This window comes from Nyctibius grandis, chromosome 3, assembly GCF_013368605.1.
Source record: "Nyctibius grandis isolate bNycGra1 chromosome 3, bNycGra1.pri, whole genome shotgun sequence".
Taxonomy (NCBI): Eukaryota; Metazoa; Chordata; class Aves; order Nyctibiiformes; family Nyctibiidae; genus Nyctibius; species Nyctibius grandis.
Window position 1 is genome coordinate 27,924,298 of NC_090660.1, and position 20,437 is coordinate 27,944,734.

Genomic DNA, 20,437 nt, shown 5'->3' on the forward strand with positions numbered 1-20,437 from the left:
GTAAGCATTTTAAGACCTGGTTGCTCTGAGTGACTCACTGAGATTACAGATCCAAAGATCAGAGCAGCCCCTTCCCTGGGCTTCTCTTCTGAAGGAGGAGGAGCGAGACACTTTCTGCCACCTCCGCTAAGAACCACAGCAGCCATCAGCGATGGTGTGTTTTGTACTCAAACAGCAAAACAGGATCACTAAGCGGAAGAAAAGAGCTCATTCGTTTCGGAGGAAGGAGTCACCCAACCCAAAACATCAAATGCCATCAGTGAAAAGAACAAACTTTCTTCAGAGGGAGACTTAGCAACAAGCAAGAAAATGAAACAGATGTAAAAACCAAGGCCAGAAAGAGAAAGCAGTAGCCTATACACAAAGGAGCAACAGTGCTGATGGAAAAGTCAGGGAGAGACAAGGGCTTGAGAATGTCCATGCCCCCTTTCATAATGCAGCTTATTGATCTAAATGACTTCTAGATTAATAGGAACAGTAACAGAAGATGTTCCTTTCTCAAAGACGCTTTGTGCAGCTGATAGTTTGCTTATTCTGAATTGCAAAGATAAACATCCTGGTTCTATTTGCCATTTTCTTCCCCTCATCTCCTAACAGAATCGCCATCCATGCTGACAGATGAAACTAATGTATGTGCTTCTTCATTTAGGAGGTCAAAACAATCCACCGCTAAGCTAATATATGCTGTACTTGTCTATATATTTCACAACACAGAAGGTAGGATGACATTAATTTTTTTTAATTAGGATATGGGACAAAAATTCAAGGGATGAAAATCTATTTTTGCAGTTGCCAAAATCTGACACATCTTCAGCAAATCATTTTACCACCTGTTAAAAGAGGGGAAAGGAAATAACAAGCTTTCTCCATCTGTAAAGAGAAGCTTGATGATTAAAATTGAGAGATGCTGAAAATACCACGGTGATGGAGATTCTTCAGCTGAATATACAGCCCCCGCTGTGATGAAAAGCAGCACTCTCATCTCCCTTTGCAGTCAGTGACAATAAAGACAGATTTTTCCTACTTGCAAGGGATGTCAGCACCTTCCTCACAAAGGATTCAGTGATTTCTTTTTCTGTAATTTTTTATGGATCTTACCCCTTTCAACATTCTACTATTTAGACTGCAAGTATTAGGATTTCTGCTTTTCTGGCAAGTAAATGATATTAATTTTATTTTTAAAATAGCCTGTGTTGAGAATGTAAAAATAAAATTTCCTAGCTGTTCCCATATGGCTTCTTCTCAAATATATACATATACACACATTTCCCTGGAGCCACCTTCCACCACATAAATTTTGTCTCAGTGGCTTTTTATGTTTACAGGATTTCCCGAGATCCCATGGCCCTGCAAGAATTGTTGTTCCCTGAGCGCATCAGGCATGCAGAGATGCCAGATGCCACCCATGGGTATGCACGCAGCAGCCTGCACAGCATAGCAGAGAAGGTTGGATCCATCCCCAGCAGGCTGGACTCCAAGCATCTTCACTACAAGTTACAGGAGCCCAGGAGCTGGTGCTTCATTTCAGCTTCTTGCAGCCATTTCACAGAAGGAAGGTGTAGGTTTTGAGTAGCAATAGAAGAACAAAGCAGAAGTCTTCCTCTTAAGTTTTGGAGAAGGAGGACTGTGTCTTGGATTCTGCCTTTATTTCCTCAAAATTACTTCTAGATTTAGTCATATCCTCTGAACAATGTGGATTTACATTACATCAGAATAATGTTACTTTCTGTGGCACTTCAGGATGACAGTTTGAAGATACTCCAAGCTGTCACCAAATTTTTATAAGGAGTTTTACATTTAAAAGGATCATTAACTATACAATCACATAATTGGATCCTTATGTCATAGGTTTTGTTTGAAAAGCCTAAATGGTTTCTACATACGTTAATAAACTTGTTTTAGCACTGAGAGCATAAATGATGACAAATTGTCTGGGAGGAGAAATGAAAGGGAGACCATTTAAGCTTCCATTTTTGTGAGGGAAGGAATCTGACACATTGGAGACACAGCAGGAAACCAATGAGGAACAGAATGTACACCCATTGCTGCTGTTAAATATAGATCCTCAGCTCTAAGGCGTTGAAGAGTCTTGCTCTTGGGGTCTCTTCCGCTAACAAGCATCTCATGTCCCAAAAACACTTCACCTTCAGGACATTTCAAAAAGTCGAGGCAGGTGAGGGTATTCTGCCTCTTTCTCCATCTACTGTAAGAAGAGAAGGCTCCAGGGAGACCTTCTAGTAGCCTTCCAGTATCTGAAGGGGACACACAGGAAGGCGGGAGAGGGACTTTTTACAAGGGCAAGTAGTGACAGGACGAGGGGGAATGGTTTTAAACTGAAGGAGGGTAGATTTAGATTAGATATTAGGAAGAAATTCTTTCCTGTGAGGGTGGTGAGACACTGGAACAGGTTGCCCGAAGAAGTTGTGGATGCCCCCTCCCTGGCAGTGTTCAAGGCCAGGTTGGATGGGGCCTTGAGCAACCTGGTCTAGTGGAAAGGTGTCCCTGCCTGTGGCAGGGGGGTTGGAACTAGATGATCTTTAAGGTCCCTTTCAACCCAAACCATTCTATGATTCTATGATTCCAGAAGATGCTGGAGCACTTTTGTACAGGTCATACAAGCATAATGTTGCTGGATTTTAATTTTTTTAAGTTTTTCATTAGGTCTAACATAACTGTCAAATGTACAACTCTAGCTTCTGCTAGTGAAGCCATTCTGCCATCAATTGTGTATCACAAGTGAAAAAACCCAAGCAGAAGGTTCTTTATGCTTTGCTATGTATGTTTTTTCCAAGTGAACATAGGAGCAGTCCTTCCTCCACTGACCTTCAAGTATTAATCTGATACAAAATGTACTAGTATGACTCAAACAGTGTGATTACAACAGCATCATGGTAAGGTAAATATCATATAGTTATACTTCCTTCCACTGGCAATATTTCCAGAAGACAGACTTCATAACGAGCTACACCCAATAGTAAAATAATTTGTGCTCAGTAAACAAATACAGAGAGCTGTTCTAAAGTCCAGCATGGAGCTCAGCCAGAAATGAGCCACTACTTTTAAGTGGCGATATATCAGCTGCAAATGAGCAGCTCAACAGAAGCTGAGACATTTGTATAATCAGACTCATAGGAGGCCTAAAATGCCGAAGTTGAGGCTGCAGATGGCAGCAGGTTTTGCAAACTGAACACCCTGTGTCTCCGTACATGAACCCATAGTTTTTGAAAGCTTTTTTCCTCCCCCTCTAAATGTAACATGAGATTTGTCTTATTTATGGAATTAATTGAAACATTTCAAAAAAGCAGCCTAAGCGTGGCTGAGGGAATGGCAAATACACGCTAGACAGCTGCTGTCCTCATCAGAACCAAGGATGGGATTTCACAGTGCAACCTAAGCAGAGACCTCTGCTACTGTCCTGCCTCCATTGCCTAACTGCTGGGACAGACTTGCTAAGCCAAACACCACTGTCATGAACAGTAAAAGCAGTTTTGGCTTTTTATGTAGGAGCTCCCCGGTGTGGAGTCAGCTGTCTTGGTAGAAAGAGGAAGCTGAGATATGCCCATTGCAATGACATATTCAGGATGTAACGCCTGCTCGGTCACCTCAAAAGGAGGTCAGGACATGCAGTGTGCCTTAAAACATGGTAAGGCCACAACATTAGTACATACAAATTTTTATACATAACTTGTTTAAGTGCTGGATCTCCACGTGTATAGATCCTTCCCAACAAAACCGCTCTTGACACCTGAGCACTTTGTTTCTAGGACAGGGTACTTTGGACACAAAGCTGTGTCCTTGTGGCAAGGACATCCCTCCTGCCCATCTAATGTCCATCGCTGTAACTGAAGATGGACAGTCAGCAGAAGAGCATGAATTCCCACACAGCTCTCATGATTTGCCATTTGTGCCTCTTCTTTTTTCCCCAAGTGTTTCTACATCCCCCTGCCAAGAGCAGCTAGGAAAGATCTTTTTTAACTGTTCCGTAATTAGCAAAGAGTCCTTTCACCTTCCCTCTCGCAGAGTGCTGTAGGAAAGCCATAAGTATGCACAGAAGGGAAGAACCTGGAGAAATACAAGTAGACATCTTAGGACACCAGTTCCAGCAGAGCTCCCCAGAGTGGTGCAACCAGAGTTCTGGGGATTGTGTCCTCCAGCAGAAAGGTTAGAACAGCAAACCCTGATAAAGGTAATGCCTTTCAGTGCAACACTTCTCTACAGTGAAATAACATTATTTTCACTTCCAGTGGCTGAAGAAACTCTGAAATGTTAAAAAAACCCAAAAGCCTTGATGACAAGAAATAGCTGCAGTAAGGCAGGGTGGCAGATGCACCATGACAGCACCACAGCATAAAAGAGAAATGCAACAACTGTTGATACTTAAGACAACCCACCCTTATACTACTTTGTTACAGATGACTTCCAATATTTACAGAGAGATGTATTCTCCATCTAATACCCCTTTATCCAATTGGAAAGCTTTTCCCTTGCACCTCTAAAATACAACACAGGGGGAAGCTCAAGTAACATGGTAGAAGTTGATACTTCTCTGCCTGACTTGGGCAAAAAGTCACAGAATCACAGAATCACAGAATGTTAGGGATCGGAAGGGACCTCGAAAGATCATCTAGTCCAATCCCCCTGCCGGGGCAGGATTGCCTAGACCATATCACACAGGAACGCGTCCAGGCAAGTTTTGAATGTCTCCAGAGAAGGAGACTCCACAACCTCTCTGGGCAGCCTGTTCCAGTGTTCGGTCACCCTCACCGTAAAGAAGTTTTTCCTCATATTTATGTGGAATCTCCTGTGTTCCAGCTTGCACCCATTGCCCCTTGTCCTGTCAAGGGATGTCACTGAGAAGAGCCTGGCTCCATCCTCATGACACTTGCCCTTTACATATTTATAAACATTAATGAGGTCACCCCTCAGTCTCTTCCAAGCTAAAGAGACCCAGCTCCCTCAGCCTCTCCTCATAAGGGAGATGTTCCACTCCCTTAATCATCTTCATGGCTCTGCGCTGGACTCTCTCTAGCAGTTCCCTGTCCTTCTTGAACTGAGGGCCCCAGAACTGGACACAATACTCCAGATGCGGCCTCACCAGGGCAGAGTAGAGGGGGAGGAGAACCTCTCTTGACCTGCGTGACCACACCCCTTCTAATACACCCCAGGATGCCATTGGCCTTCTTGGCCACAAGGGCACACTGCTGGCTCATGGTCATCCTGTTGTCCACTAGGACCCCCAGGTCCCTTTCCCCTACGCTGGTCTCCAACAGCTCTGTCCCCAACTTGTACTGGTACATGGGGTTGTTCTTGCCCAGATGCAGGACTCTACACTTGCCCTTGTTATATTTCATTAAATTTCTCCCCGCCCAACTCTCCAGCCTGTCCAGGTCTCTCTGAATGGCTGCGCAGCCTTCCGGCGCATCAGCCACTCCTCCCAGTTTTGTGTCATCAGCGAACTTGCTGACAGCGCACTCTAATCCCTCATCCAAGTCATTAATGAATATATTGAATAGAACTGGTCCCAGTACCGACCCTTGAGGGACTCCGCTAGACACAGACCTCCAACTGGACTCTGTCCCATTGACCACCACTCTCTGGCTTCTTTCCTTCAGCCAGTTCACAATCCACCTCACTACCCGATCATCCAGACCACACTTCCCCAGTTTAGCTGCGAGGATGCTGTGGGAGACCGTGTCAAACGCTTTACTGAAATCGAGATAGACCACATCCACAGCTTTACCATGATCTATCCATCGGGTAACATCCTCATAAAAGGCTATCAAGTTGGTTGAGCATGACTTCCCCTTGGTGAAGCCATGCTGAGTGCCCCTAATGATCCCCCTATCCTTGATGTGCCTAGAGACAGCACCAAGGACAAGTTGCTCCATCACCTTTCCGGGGATGGAGGTGAGGCTGACCGGTCTATAGTTACCCGGGTCCTCCTTCTTGCCCTTTTTGAAGACTGGAGTGACATTCGCTTTCCTCCAGTCCTCAGGCACCTCTCCCGTTGCCCACAACTTAGCAAAGATGATGGAGAGTGGCCTAGCAATGACTTCCGCCAGCTCCCTCAGCACCCGCGGGTGCATCCCATCAGGGCCCATGGATTTATGGACATCCAGATTGCTTAATTGGTCCCTGACCCAGCCCTCATCAACCAAGACAGATTCCTCCTCTATCCTGACTTCTTCTGAGGCCTCAGGGGTCCGGGGCTCCTCAGGACAGCCTCCAACAGTATAGACAGAGGCAAAGGCGGCATTCAGTAACTCCGCCTTCTTTTTATCCTCTGTCTCCAGGGCCCCCACCTCATTCATCAGTGGGCCTACATTGCCTCTAGTGTTGACTTTACCTGCAATGTATTTGAAGAAGCCCTTTCTGTTGTCCTTGACCTCTCTTGCAAGGTTTAATTCCAAGGAGGCCTTAGCTTTCCTAGTTGCCTCCCTACATCCTCTGACAACAGACTTATATTCCTCCCAAGTGGCCAGCCCCACCTTCCATGATCTGTACACCTTCTTCTTCCACTTGAGTTTGCCCAGCAGTTCCCTGTTCAACCATGCAGGTCTCCTGGTACCCTTCCTTGACTTCCTACCTGTTGGGATGCTCTGATCTTGAGCTCGGAAGAAGCATTCCTTGAATGCTAACCAACTATCTTGGGCCCCCTTACCTTCTAGTACCCTGTCCCATGGGATTTCCCCTAGCAATTGCTTGAAAAGGCCAAAGTTGGCCCTCCTGAAGTTCAGGGTTGCGATTCTGCTAGCTATTCTGTTCCTGCCACATGAGATCCTGAACTCTACCATCTCATGGTCACTACGACCAAGGCTGCCCTCAACCTTCACCTCTTCAACCAGACCCTCCTTGTTAGTGAGGATAAGATCCAACAGCGCTCCTCTCCTAGTTGGCTCATCCACCATTTGCATCAGAAAGTTATCATCAATGCACTGGAGGAACCTCCTGGACTGAGGATGGCTGGCTGAGTAGGCCTCCCAGCAAATATCAGGGTAGTTGAAATCCCCCACAACAACCAGGCCCTGTAATTGCGAGACTGCTCTCAGCTGCCTGTAGAAGGCCTCATCACCGTCCTCATCCTGATCCGGTGGCCTGTAATAGACACCCACAACAGTATCACCCCTGCCAGCCTGCCCCTTAATTCGCACCCACAAACTCTCAACTCGCTCCTGATCCGCCTCTGGACAGAACTCAATACATTCTAGCTGCTCACTCACATAAAGAGCAACTCCACCACCTCTCCTTAGCGGCCTGTCTTTCCTGAACAGGACATAGCCATCCATGACCACATTCCAGTCATGCGAGGCTTCCCACCAAGTCTCTGTAATTGCCACTAGATCATAGCCCCCCGACCGAACACGGATTTCTAACTCCTCCTGTTTATTCCCCATGCTGCGTGCATTGGTGTACAGGCATTTCAGGGAGCGAACTGAGCACACCGATTTCACCCCAGGGGGATGGGAGGCCTCCTGGTCTACCTCAACACTAGAGCGTTGCCCCAGTGGTGCAAGCCCAGCTACTACCCCATCCCCCTTCGAATCTAGTTTAAAGCTCTCCGAATGAGCCCTGCTAATTCCTGTCCCAGAACCCTTTTGCCCCTACAACATAAGCCTTTCCCATGTATTACAGTCACGCCTGTTGTCTTATAAAACCAGCCATTATCAAAGAACCCAAAGCCCTGCCTGTAGCACCAGTCTCGTAGCCAGGCATTAATAGAGAGAATCCTACTATTCCATCCCACGTCATCACCTGAAAATGGAAGCAGGGAGGAGAAAACAACTTGTGCCCCAGACTCTTTCACCAACCGTCCTAGGGCCTTGTAGTCTTTCTTCATCCCCCTCAGACTACAGGATGCAGCTTCTTCCCCACCTGTCTGGAAGATCAGCAGGGGGTAGTAGTCTGTGGCCTTCACCAGGTTGGGGAGTTTCCTGGTGATATCCCTGATTCGGGCTCCAGGCAGGCTGCAGACCTCCCTGTGATGGGGGTCAGCTCTGCATATTGGGCCCTCAGATCCCTTTAGGAAGGAGTCTCCAACCACTAAAACTCTTCTCTTCTTCCTTGTGGAGGAGGTAGCTATACACCTGTCAGGTTTTTGTGCCTGTGGTGGGACCTCTGATATAGGTTGCCTCTCCACCACATCCCCATTGGACCGGCTGTATTCCACTAGGGCTTCATATCTATTGCTCAGAGGCACCTGTGGAGGCAAGGTAGGCAAGGAGGGCACTCGCCTTTTGCCACGGCCATAGACTTGCCTCCACTCACTCCTCTCCTCTAGGTTATTGTTTTCCACCTGAGAGGGGCAGACTACAGGGGTTCCTCGATCCTGGGAGCTCTCCGGCAGGTGCTCCCATTTTTGTTGCAGGGAGGGCAGAGCCTGGCTCCACCAGTCTATCGCCATTTCAGCCTCCCGAATGCTCCTAAGCCTTTCTACTTCGGCTTGAAGCCTTTCAACCTGGCTTTGCAGCTGTGCCGCTCGGCCGAGCAGATCATCTACTTGCTCACAGCGCACACAGCCCCCTGTCACCACAGAGACGGTGTAGCATTCCCTGCAGCCTGCAACCTGCACCATCGCCTCCTTCCATGGGAGCTCTGTCTGGGTTCCCACATCCATTTTGGTCTTCTTCCACCGGGTAGATACCATTGTTCTTTCACTGAACTGGGAAATACCTGTTGGTGACACCCCTGGTTCACAGCTCCTTGGCACCTTCCTCGCCTTGTGCACTGGGAGGGAGTCAGCGCCCTCCCCAACGAGCTGCAAACTGCTGCGGCCTCTCCCACCCTGGAGGAGCCTCTCCTGCCCTGGGACACACCCAGTCACAGCTGAGTCTCCCTCTCCCCTCTGGCCAGGGACTAGTCCCTGCCCTCCAGGAGGCTCTTTATCACCTGATCACAGGGGGTGGTGCGTTTAAATCGCTTAAATCGCCCGCGGTGCCTCCGCGGTGCCTCCGGCTACGCCCCCTCCTCTCCTGATTCGTTGCCGGGAACCTCCGGGTCCGGGTCCGGGTCCGGGGTGGGGGGGAAGCAGCTCGGGGCTGATGCTCGCGGGGAGTTCAGGGGGGGCCCAGAGTACGAAAACCGCCCGGTTAAGCCCGATGTCGCCCTCGCCCCCGCACTAACCTCAAGTTGCTGCCGCCGCTTTCGCTGCTGCCGCCGCTGTCAGCAATGTTTAACATCAAACAAACTTAACCATGGAAAATAAAACCTTGCATTACATATGACAGTAATATCAAGGCTCTGAAAAAAAACCCTTTACAACTTCGGCTGCAGGTTTCACACTTTTAGAATCCACAGCACGCACATGTGCTTTTAATACTACTTTTTTTTTTTAAAAAAAAAGCTACTTCAAATATAAATAGTTTATCACAATGACTGCTTGCTAATACAGGGTCTGATGTGCGATAGAAATTATAAACTAGAAAAGCAATATTGCTAGAAAAAATACTGGGGTTATCTGGGAATAGATTTGTAAAGCAGATAAAGAGTTTCTGTGGAGCACTTAAATACAGAAAAGTTCACATCTGAACTAATGGAAAGAGCATTACCATTTCCTTCTTTTTTTTTTTTTTTAAATCGACAGATGGTGTTTAGGCCTTGTAAAAGGTGACCCCTCTCAACTCTTGCAGTTGACTAACAGAGAAAAATAAGTTTCTTGATTATTTGTCAAGCCAAACATTACAGACTCAAGAGGAAGATTCAACTTTAATCAAGTACTTGCACTACTTAGCTAACCACCCACAACTGGAAAAGTCACAGCACACAAACAGAAACAGATGTTCACTTTCACAAATGCCATCCATAAATCCTTTGGAGGATGAAAAGGAATCATAGTCCTATCGGCCATGTACTGACTATCCCAGAACATTCTTACTCAAAGATACTTATAATGTCTTTCTTAAACACCAAATAAAGATATTTTCCTCTCTCTGAACTTTATCTCTGCAGTCTCTTTGGGATATTAGCTTCCAAGACAAGCAGCAGATACTTCTAGGGGAATGCTTTTAACTTGCACAGTGAATTATTTTGAAGGGATGCCATCTATTCTGAGTATACTCTTATCTTGCCTCCACTAGACTCATTAGCTTATCAGAAATTACTGGAAATATTTTTTAGAGGAAAAATCTTGATTACCATTTCGCATATTTGAATATGTTTCCATTCCAAGCCAATCCTCCTCTTTCCCGTCTCCAGGGGTTACCATCCTCATCAGCATTTCTCCCATCCTGCTCCAAAGATGTTGAAAGTTGGCTGCAATGTCTTTCTCATGGCCAAGCTGCTGGATGGCAAGGCAATTTCTAAAGGTAGTTGTGACCTAGTAACAGACAATTTACAGCCAGCACAAAGAGGTAGCAAATAGCATTGTATCAGTGTGAAGACATTAAGTAAATTAGGTATTTGTTTTAAAGTTCCACCCCAAAAAGCAGAATATGCACAGGTAGCCATGCCATGGTTTCTGTTGGTGCACCATTCTTCCCTTGGTCAGACTCTGAGGCGGTGGCAGGGATCAGATGCACAGCTGAAGTCCAGTGTTGTCCATGCCGACTCCTAAGGAGGCTAATTTGGCACTGGCATTCCAGTAAGAGATGTACAGTCGCCTCCTTTCTGTGTTTGCCTGCTGTCTTTCACTTGTTTCTCTCTGTAGTCTTATTTCTCCCCAATCTCCATCTGTCTTGGCCTCCCCGAGTACTTTTTGAATTGCTGACTGTCTTGAATTGGACATAGCACCCTTGGCTTCTCCAAGACATCAGGCAGAACAAGTTCATGCTGCTATCATATCATGCTGTTATCATGTCATGAGTATCACGAGTAACTCAGATTTGGGAAAAGCTTTAATTTCTTTCCCATGAACTACCATGTAATTCAACTCTGAGGCAAGGCCCTAGGAAACCAGGCTACCTTTCTTTGTGCATATAAATAATAATCCGTGTCTCTCTTCACCACTGCCATATTTCTACTTACAGAGAAAGCAAAGGAAGGGCAAATACCATTTAACGTATGACATTAGTTTGCAACCCCCAAATTCAGAAAAAAAAACCCACCGAGTTGTACGTGCATTCAACATACCTTGAAGAAATCTATACGTTTTTCCATATACACAAATCTTTTTGCAGTATTTGCAGCATGCATGCACTTTCACTGCAGCTGCCACCCTTTCTTACAGCACGTTACCCATATGTGCCAATGTAATTTAGCAGTACAGACATAATTTTGTTGTTTGGAATAGTAGGATTCTCTCTATTAACGCCTGGCTACGAGACTGGTGCTACAGGCAGGGCTTTGGGTTCTTTGATAATGGCTGGTTTTATAAGACAACAGGTGTGACAGTGATACATGGGAAAGGTTTATGTCGTAGGGGCAAAAGGGTTCTGGGACAGGAATTAGCAGGGCTCATTCGGAGAGCTTTAAACTAGATTCGAAGGGGGATGGGGTGGTAGCTGGGCTTGCACCACTGGGGCAACGCTCTAGTGTTGAGGTAGACCAGGAGGCCCCCCATACCCCTGGGGTGAAATCAGGGGGTGAATCTGGGATGAAATCGGTGTGCCCAGCTCGCTCCCTGAAATGCCTGTACACCAATGCACGCAGCATGGGGAATAAGCAGGAGGAGTTAGAAATCCGTGTTCGGTCGGGGGGCTATGATCTAGTGGCAATTACAGAGACTTGGTGGGACGCCTCGCATGACTGGAATGTGGTCCTGGATGGCTATGTCCTTCCTGTTCAGGAAAGACAGGCCGCTAAGGAGAGGTGGTGGAGTTGCTCTTTATGTGAGTGAGCAGCTAGAATGTATTGAGTTCTGTCCAGAGGCGGATCAGGAGCGAGTTGAGAGTTTGTGGGTGCGAATTAAGGGGCAGGCTGGCAGGGGTGATACTGTTGTGGGTGTCTATTACAGGCTACCGGATCAGGATGAGGACGGTGATGAGGCCTTCTACAGGCAGCTGAGAGCAGTCTCGCAATTACAGGGCCTGGTTGTTGTGGGGGATTTCAACTACCCTGATATTTGCTGGGAGGCCTACTCAGACAGCCATCCTCAGTCCAGGAGGTTCCTCCAGTGCATTGATGATAACTTTCTGATGCAAATGGTGGATGAGCCAACTAGGAGAGGAGCGCTGTTGGATCTGATCCTCACTAACAAGGAGGGTCTGGTTGAAGAGGTGAAGGTTGAGGGCAGCCTTGGTTGTAGCGACCATGAGATGGTAGAGTTCAGGATCTCATGTGGCAGGAACAGAATAGCTAGCAGAATCACAACCCTGGACTTCAGGAGGGCCAACTTTGGCCTTTTCAAGCAATTGCTAGGGGAAATCCCATGGGACAGGGTACTAGAAGGTAAGGGGGCCCAAGATAGTTGGTTAGCATTCAAGGAATGCTTCTTCCGAGCTCAAGATCAGAGCATCCCAACAGGTAGGAAGTCAAGGAAGGGTACCAAGAGACCTGCATGGTTAAACAGGGAACTGCTGGGCAAACTCAAGTGGAAGAAGAAGGTGTACAGATCGTGGAAGGAGGGGCTGGCCACTTGGGAGGAGTATAAGTCTGTTGTCAGAGGATGTAGGGAGGCAACTAGGAAAGCTAAGGCCTCCTTGGAATTAAACCTTGCAAGAGAGGTCAAGGACAACAGAAAGGGCTTCTTCAAATACATTGCAGGTAAAGCCAACACTAGAGGCAATGTAGGCCCACTGATGAATGAGATGGGGGTCCTGGAGATAGAGGATAAAAAGAAGGCGGCGTTACTGAATGCCGCCTTTGCCTCTGTCTATACTGTTGGAGGCTGTCCTGAGGAGCCCCGGACCCCTGAGGCCTCAGAAGAAGTCAGGATAGAGGAGGAATCTGTCTTGGTTGATGAGGGCTGGGTCAGGGACCAATTAAGCAATCTGGACGTCCATAAATCCATGGGCCCTGATGGGATGCACCCGCGGGTGCTGAGGGAGCTGGCGGAAGTCATTGCTAGGCCACTCTCCATCATCTTTGCTAAGTTGTGGGCAACGGGAGAGGTGCCTGAGGACTGGAGGAAAGCGAATGTCACTCCAGTCTTCAAAAAGGGCAGGAAGGAGGACCCGGGTAACTATAGACCGGTCAGCCTCACCTCCATCCCCGGAAAGGTGATGGAGCAACTTGTCCTTGGTGCTGTCTCTAGGCACATCAAGGATAGGGGGATCATTAGGGGCACTCAGCATGGCTTCACCAAGGGGAAGTCTTGCTCAACCAACTTGATAGCCTTTTATGAGGATGTTACCCGATGGATAGATCATGGTAAAGCTGTGGATGTGGTCTATCTCGATTTCAGTAAAGCGTTTGACACGGTCTCCCACAGCATCCTCGCAGCTAAACTGGGGAAGTGTGGTCTGGATGATCGGGTAGTGAGGTGGATTGTGAACTGGCTGAAGGAAAGAAGCCAGAGAGTAGTGGTCAGCGGGACAGAGTCCATTTGGAGGTCTGTGTCTAGCGGAGTTCCGCAAGGGTCGGTTCTGGGACGAGTTCTATTCAATATATTCATTAATGACTTGGATGAGGGATTAGAGTGCGCTGTCAGCAAGTTCGCTGATGACACAAAACTGGGAGGAGTGGCTGATGCGCCGGAAGGCTGCGCAGCCATTCAGAGAGACCTGGACAGGCTGGAGAGTTGGGCGGGGAGAAATTTAATGAAATATAACAAGGGCAAGTGTAGAGTCCTGCATCTGGGCAAGAACAACCCCATGTACCAGTACAAGTTGGGGACAGAGCTGTTGGAGACCAGCGTAGGGGAAAGGGACCTGGGGGTCCTAGTGGACAACAGGATGACCATGAGCCAGCAGTGTGCCCTTGTGGCCAAGAAGGCCAATGGCATCCTGGGGTGTATTAGAAGGGGTGTGGTCAAGCAGGTCAAGAGAGGTTCTCCTCCCCCTCTACTCTGCCCTGGTGAGGCCGCATCTGGAGTATTGTGTCCAGTTCTGGGGCCCTCAGTTCAAGAAGGACAGGGAACTGCTAGAGAGAGTCCAGCGCAGAGCCACGAAGATGATTAAGGGGGTGGAACATCTCCCTTATGAGGAGAGGCTGAGGGAGCTGGGTCTCTTTAGCTTGGAGGAGACTGAGGGGTGACCTCATTAATGTTTATAAATATGTAAAGGGCAAGTGTCATGAGGATGGAGCCAGGCTCTTCTCAGTGACATCCCTTGACAGGACAAGGGGCAATGGGTGCAAGCTGGAGCACAGGAGGTTCCACTTAAATTTGAGGAAAAACTTCTTTACGGTGAGGGTGACTGAACACTGGAACAGGCTGCCCAGAGAGGTTGTGGAGTCTCCTTCTCTGGAGACATTCAAAACCCGCCTGGACGCGTTCCTGTGTGATATGGTCTAGGCAATCCTGCTCCGGCAGGGGGATTGGACTAGATGATCTTTCGAGGTCCCTTCCAATCCCTAACATTCTGTGATTCTGTGATTCTGTGATCATATCCTTCATTTCCTCACATCTGATGATCCGTCAGAAGTAAGGTAGTTGGAGAAACAGCAACATATGGAGAACATGTTTTAAAGTGTGCAAGTGAATGACCAGTTTTCCTTTCTCCTGTGAGTGCTTGCATACATGCCCCACACCGTGTGATAAATCCAGGCAACACCATACAGGTTCACAGAGTAACTGAATGTGTATCTCAGACTTTTACTGAGCAGCAACAGAAGCATCATACATGGAAACTGAGGAACAGTGTAGTGCCTTTGTGCAAATGCAACTCCCCAACGACTCTGCAAATCACAAGGACAAGGGCATTTTTCACTGCTATTGCCTGAGTTGCAATGAAGAATGCTCTCAGCAAAGGTAGTGGATCTACCTTGACAGTCTTGCTGCAGGTCATGAAACTGTCAGCTAACCAGTGAGACCACATCCCCAGGGTCACACCACTAGAACATTTAGTTTTGGCAACAACCATGTATGAAAATTGCCCTGAAAGGTTTGATTTTCTGCAGAACAGAGGAAAAAGCTGAAATTTCATGTGAGTTAAGAAGCAAGACCTTGACCACAGAAATGTTCTAGATGGAAAAGAAAACAATGAATGACATTAATTTCTTGATGCCTGGCAGAAACAACACACAGCTATTGGCCCAGCATAAGCTCTTAAAAAATTCAATAAATTACCTAGAAGAAAACAACATTAGAAGAAACAGTTATTAGACCTGAATCTCTCTTATGCTCCTGGAATCAAAAAAGTTTGTCAAAAGGTGAAGCTGTTACAAGCTCAGATGATTGCCTCATCCATATCATGATCACCAGTGTAATAGGAATTCAGCTAGGATTTTCAAACCTAAAAATTCCCTAGAGAGTGGGATGAGAGAAAACAGAGAGCCTCTTACAGCAAGCAGATGACTTCCCCGGTAGAGATGCTGACCTCTGTTGCAACCTTTTACTTTATCATGGATCAAATATTTATACTATATCCATACTTCATCAAATAGAGAATATCATACTTCCATTTTAAAAAGTAACAGACTACTAAGCAGGTGGAGGTCTTGAGAAGGAAATGAATGGCTAAACATTAAGTGAAAAATCACGTCCACTTTGAAAAATTAGTACTTAATCCAAAAAGACACACAAAGACAAATAAAGACTAGACTCACTTTAGGCTTGAGAACCATTCAACTCCCAAGCTGTGGGGTGGAGTACAACAACATGCTTTATGTTCTTTGCAAGCAGGTCTGAAAAGCGAGGTAAGATCCCCAGTTGTCATCCACAACCAGTAACCAGGGTAAAAGCAGCAATCATCACCAGATTTACCTCCTGCCTTACTTTGTGAAAGACCTTTGGAAGAAATGAGTTTAGGCTTCCATCAAACTCCAAGAGCAGTGAGTAATTTTGAGGTTCAGGCACTTTTTGGTGGTGATCACGTTACCCTCAGTATGCACCATCCTAAAAGCCTCCCCTTAATACTTCATGATATATCATAACATTAATTTTCCATCAGTGTGAACCAGCCAGGGCTGTCTGCTAGCATCTAAAGCTCCCAACAACAGCAACAAAATCAGAACAAACCAATGAATGCATTAACTCCTATAACTGGGACTAGCACAGATTCCCAGCTTTGAGTCTTCCTGGCAAGCAAAGAGTCCAGAACCCTCCAAGTCCCAGGAGAGACCTCCATCACCAAAGAAGGAAGTACTCTCTCACCATCAGTCTTGAGAGATGGCAAATTAAATGACATCATTCTGCAAATACTCAGTGGATCTTGGCATCACTGAAGGGAAAGTCTGAGAGCTTGAACAACCATCCATCTCAAGGGATTGCATGGTCTTGAGCAACACACAGGCAAGATGTGTAAAAACAGGCAAGATATGGGATGTAAATTGCTACTTGACAAGAAGTGATTAGGCAGATTCCCAATGGTACAACAGGGCAAACTTCCAGCTGTTGCCAGCTCTTCCTCAGTATTTGGGAGTAACCCTTGGGATAGCAAGCCTTCGCTGAGACTTGAGTTCAGGGTGTGCTAAGTGAATTCCTGGTGCTGACTAATGCCAGGTGAGTCTTCAGGAAGCTTAATGTGAAACTTCTGCAAGTAATCTTTGGAGATACTCCTGATGCGTGATTTCAGTGTAGAAACAAGCCTCCTGCTTGAGACTCAAGTAAATCCTTTTGTTGAAGTGAGGGTGCTAGCCTCACTAAAATCAGTGTTTTAAATTTAATTTGAAAGTGAAGAGTTTCAGCTTAATCAAGTCCAAGGCAGGTTACAATTTCCTCCCTCAGGATGAGAGGAAATGAGTTTGATGGCTTCAGGAGCTGGCAAGAAAACTCCTGCAAAAGGAGTTCTTGAAAAGGTCAGGGGAGCTAGGCTGACTATCAGAGCAGTAAAATGAAGGCCAGCAGTAGTCAGCTTCTATTTGTTTAATATAAGAGATCTCCATGCTCCGTTCCATCAGAATCTCTCCCTAAGGCAATCGCAATACCTCAGCTTCATCTGGGAAATAAAGCGGATGACAAAATTCAACAAGAGAAAATTAATGTTCATGGGGGATGTGCTGAAAGGGGGATCCAAGTTTTACATGTATGATCATGGGCTCTGAACTGACTATTGCAGCTCAACTTCGGAACACTATCTCAGGATCTAATATTCTAAGAAGTATCAGCTCAAAAGAAGTCCAAGCAAGGTGAACACTTGGAGCTTTTAGAAAAGGAATAGAGAACAAAGTGCCATTTTGCAACTGTATAACTCATGATACACCTGCATCATGAAGATTGTGTGAACTTCCCCGCCTCCCATCACAGAAAATATACAACTTGGAACTAGGAAACGTTCAGAGAAAGGCAATTAAGATGATAAATAGCTTCCCCATGAGGAATAAATAGACCAGCACTCTTGAGCTTGGTAAACAGATGACCAAATGAAAAGTAAGGTAGAAGGCTGTAAAAGCAAAGGTAGGATACAAAAGTTGGGGAGATGAACTGCTCGTTGTCTTTTCCAAAACAAAGTTTCAGAGACATCAAAGGAAGATGTCAGTGGGTTCTTCACACAGAATGGAGTTCAACTGCATACCCGTTGCTACACAAAGTTATGTAATATCAATGTTTTGTTGCCATTCTAAAACAATAATTAGGTATTAAGTAATCCTCAATGGACCTTTCTTCCATGAAATGCAAAACCATCATTTTGTCAGGAAGAACACTTAGTATGACAGAAGAGAATACACTGGAGTCGTAATGGACAGAATGACTTTGAGGGGCTGGAAATTCAGTTTGCAGGGATTAAAGTGCTGCTTTGGTGTTACTGTTTCATCCTTTCTGTAGTTCAGTATATTCATTCTCTTTGGATAGAAGATATTTTCCTTCAGAAACTCAGAAATTTGGAGCAATGTGAACCAACACCTTGCCACAGACATAATGATGGAATCTGAAGCTTCATCTGCTGCAATTGATGCAGTCTCAATTACCTCATCTACGCATTTTCTCAACAACAAGGATGAAAAGTCCCTCTAGCAGTCGAGGAGGATTAAGAAAACTCATTAAAAAAGCAGCTTTCAGATTACTGCTCTCAACAATTAGCCAACAAAAACATCACAAGTATCATCTTTCCTAAAGATAGCTCAGAGAGTTCATGTATTAAACCTCAGATGGATCTCTAGCATGTTTCATCATTTTAACGTTACAACCAGAGGGGAAAACATGGAACTTGGTGCTCTTCTCTAATACTAGAGTATGTAATGGCTTCTTTTATTGGAAGACATCGATTGGCTGATGAGAGTTTATTATTAGCAGGCTTGGTGCTGGCTCTCCTGACATTACTAGGAAAATAGATCAGACTGCTCTCCTCAATAACTCCAACTGCCCCTCCACCCCCATTCAGCTGAAGTTTTTTAGGTAGGGCTAAGGGGAGTGAATTAGGGGAGCTGAGAATTGTTCCTGTTTTGAGGACAAAGCCATCATGAGAGAAGCATATTCTCCTGTTCCTACACATCAGGCTCTTAGTCCTTGTGTCAGGTCAGGGAAATGGGAGTTCTCATTCTTCTATTGATGCTTGGTGTTAGGGCATGGCACGGAGGACCACTGAGTGCATTTACTTAGGAAATGCTGAGGTGACCACAAGGCATGTGAAGCCTGAGGTGCTGGGTATGTGTCTTTGCTTGCCAGGAAGGAGACAGAACAGTGGGCACAATCTCCTTTGCAGTCATGAGAGATCATCAGGCTTTTCTTGCATTATGGTGCACACAGAAAAAGCCTTTTGTCTTGACTGCTTGGGCAGATGTGAATCTGCAAGAAGTGCTGGAAGTACAACCTCTACAGATGCAAAACCTATCTGTTACTGTCTAATATAACCTCCATCAAGATTTAATTTCAGAAAAAAATTCAGAAGTTGTCTGCCTGAGGAATAAAGAAGTGGGTCTGACAAAAACACAATACCTGAGATGGTTTGAACAAATACAGAAACTTGGTTTTACCTGGTTGCACCTACCTCCACATGCAGCTGAATCCCTATAGGAGAGAAATTAGTTACACACCCACACTGAGTCTATACACACATGGAAAGGGTATATACAGCTTAGCTCAACTTCTGGACTGTAGCAGACGTGGTAACACTCCCTGCAGTAATCCCTAGCAGAAATACACTGCTGTTTGCAGAAAAGATTGGCTGTACAAATACTTCACCAAATACCAGCTATCCACAGACGCTGGTTAAGTATATTCCTGTCTTAATTTCTCTTAAAATTTTGGGAATCATGGGGCTTAACCTCAAGTCACTGGTTTTCCCCTTGGTTACATTCATTTCTCACTCACCAGCCCCTTTTTTCATAGAGTCCTACACTGACTCCCTCAGCAGTAGGGTTTTAACATTTCCTGACAATATCATGCAGTACACGTTACATGCAAAGGACATCCCGTTATATTTTCAGGCATCTTCTACTACTGATCAGGTTTGCACAGGTACTGAAATCTTTCCAGGAAGCCAAATTCTTTTGCTGTGTCATTCTGGAGGATCTCTGTTGCACCCTGGCCCGAACATGCTTTTGGATTTGGAGAAAGAAAAAAACAGTATTTTTTTCTTCTATTAATCAACACATTAATAGTCCCATCTGAGAATGAGGATGACTTACAGTTAAGTGACCTTTATACTCACATGAGAAAACCAGGCTCTCCCATCCTACTCCTCATGAGCACAGGCAGGTATGTCTCAGGCCTTTGCCCATTAGGAAGACAATGTAGGTTGCTTCCCTGACCATGGAATTATTATCTAGCCAGCCTTTCTGCTTAGCAGTTGCACAATGGTTTTCAAGTTAAGCTGTGCTCATCAAATGGGCAACAGAGAACTCCTGTACTCCCAAGCCCCACTTGAAAAGTATCGACACATGCACTGACTTTAAAGTCTGGCAACCTCTTCCTCCTAAACTACCAGTAAGAAGTGATTGGGGTAAGCTATCAAAAAGAAATATTTAGACGCATTCTTTTCTTGAACCTCCCTGGCTATTTTTCCCCCTTGCAGCTATATTGTCTGCCATTCCCTATGCTCTACAACATTTCCACACCAGAAACCTCATACCAGCTGCTCTCACCCATGCTTTTGGTTCCTGCTCTCGGTCAGCCTGCAGTGCTGGTTTGTTGTGTGCAGGACAGTCAACGAGAACTGTGCCCTGCTGAGCCCAAGTGACATTTGCAGCCCTGACTACACAATTTAGCAAAACAAAAGGACCTTACACATACTTATCTCTTCAAAGCATCTGAAGAGACACCCAAGTTGAGAAGCCCATCGTTCAAGCTCTCTTCAGCTGGAAGCTCTTGCACTGAACAGCAGGTTTTAGTGCAAAACTCCACTTTGTTAAAAGCTGTTAGCTTTCCCAAGTAACAGGGCTCACACAGAAGGACAGAAACAGTGCACTCTTGTTCACGTGTAAGTGGAAGAACATATCGCTGCTACTTAAGACACCTACAAGTGCATTATTTCCCTGTATAGCATTTGGGTAACTTCTCCCCAGTTTAGTTTATCTTCAGTCAAGT